Source organism: Lutra lutra, chromosome 3 (genome assembly GCF_902655055.1).
Source record: "Lutra lutra chromosome 3, mLutLut1.2, whole genome shotgun sequence".
NCBI classification, from domain to species: Eukaryota; Metazoa; Chordata; class Mammalia; order Carnivora; family Mustelidae; genus Lutra; species Lutra lutra.
In genome coordinates this window covers 180,328,478-180,330,796 of record NC_062280.1, presented here as the reverse complement: position 1 = coordinate 180,330,796, position 2,319 = coordinate 180,328,478, and positions in this window count along the sequence as shown.

The window sequence follows — 2,319 nt, the reverse complement described above, 5'->3', positions numbered from 1 at the left end:
ATCACAGATACATTCTATTTTTTAATTTAATGTAGACTTTGTTTTTGCTATCTTTACTCTCAGTGGACAAGAGGCTTCAAATTTCTCCCTTACTACTTTGTTACTTTTGTTAGCGATGGTTTGCAAAAATTTTTCTCTCCTTTTACTTTGCACACCTGTCGGTGAGAGCCTCTCTCCACCTTCCAATATCACTCACCACTGTTGCCACACTGATGGGTGTGGAGTTAATTATCTGTTTAAACCTCAGTGTTAGGATCACACTTATCTCTGGATATTTGCGGGTATGATTCTTGTCAATGTTCTTATCAACCCCTCTCCCCTGTTTTAATTCTTGGGATCAGAAGGCAGAATGTCCTTTCCTCATGAATAGAGGGTTCTTTCCTTTTTTTTTCTTTTTCTCTCTTTCTCAAGTATGAAGTATTTTCAAAAGTGTTAAAAAAATCCTCTTAGTGTCTAAAATAAATAGATCATTTAAATACTATTCTTTAACTCATAGGTTAACAGCTGAAATTTTATTACAACACTCCTCATCTCTCCGTTTAGTCCTGAAATTCTATTCAATAGTAAGGCTAAAAATGTACATTTTTAACCTAGTTTATATTTTCAGGTGGGTTTTGTTGTATTTAATGTTTTAGAAGACACATTTTATTATTTTTGAAATTGGCATGTAGTATGATTAAGAATCATGAGGTTATGGTTAGAATAAAAATGCCCTAATTGTCCTATATAATGATTATTCATGTTATATACTTGAGAAATAACCTACTCTAAAAAGCAACAAGTCTAACATTTTTGAGTCTGTTGGTCAGAATTCACTTAAATAGAAAAAGGCACAAAATAGACACTTAAATAGAAAATGTAGTTCACTTAGTTAAAGATACAAAATTAATGAGAAAATGCTAACTTACCTACATGATATAGAAATAAATGATTGCCTGAGGGAAATATTCAGAATGGGAGAAGTTTCAGGGTACACAGATAGAATTTTTCTCACTCAAAAATTCCTTGGGAGGATTAACTCTTTCCAGACTGAATAAAAGTCAATATACATTAAGAACTTACACTCTTACAATAAACTTACACCCTTAAAATAGGTCAGTTAAAATCCCAAATGGAAATAAATATACATTTTTACCTGAGAGATGAATATACCTGTCATCATTATAGTGGATAAAATTGTTAATGGATAATATCTCAATTTCCAACAAATTTTGTTTGTCACCAATAGCCTTTTCAGGTTTAGAGTGAGAGAGAGTAATAGAAGGAAAGGGGAGAGGAGGTGAAGAGATAGAGAAGAAAATAATTAGTTAGCTGGGTAATTTAGCAGTTAGTCCATTTTTAATTTAACTTCCCTCAAAGTATTAAAGATGTTTTTATTTCAAATTTTTGCTTTAAGCCAAGCACTATATTCTTAAGGGGAAAATTATGAAGGACTATTATCACATGATACAAGAATCAAAAGTTCAATATTCTTTATAGGAATACTAATGGTTGTCTTCAGAAAAATTATTGCTAACTATACAGAAATGTGCCCCATTTACTATTTTTTTTCCCTCAATAAACCCCAAACTGTCTTAGCTTACTATGTGGTAATGTGCTGCAGTTGACAGCCTACTAGAGGTCAGTCCATGTGCCATGAAATCTCACCTTTTGGCTGGCTTAGTAGTTTGATCTGTAATAACTGGAACGAGCTTCCTACCATCTTTATTTTCCCTGTTTCTCCCCTCTCCCTTTTTTTCCATCTCCTCTGTGTGTACTGGTAGCCCTGAAATGAATTGGCAAGCTTCTCGGATCGCTGCTCCTTCTCTAAATCCTACCTGGTGTGGAAATCAAGAACTTTTTCTACAAACGGAATTGCTTCCAGGATTTTTCATTAGATGTACAAGACTTGGCATGCTGTATTCTAAAAATATATACTACTAACTATTTTTTAAAATTTTTATAAAACATTGATTACTATGAATTTTCAGGAGTTATACACAATCTCACAATAAAAATGTGGTTTCTGAATATACTGACATTTATTTTTATGTTAATGTGATATGTGTTTGTGTCTTTGTATGTATGAGCCAATAGTTTCTGAATATTTTCTTGAAGAGAATGTGAGGAGAACAATTTCATAGCAGCAATATGTTCATACCCTCTAGATTTGTAGAGGAACAGAATTTAGAAGAGAATTATAATGTATTGTTGATGGATTCTCCAGCAGAATATTGGTATTAGCATACATTCCAGATTCTTTATCATGGCATTCTACTGTAGCTATGAAAACTGATGTTCTCTCAAATCTCTTCAGAACACACTATCCCTTCTGCCTGA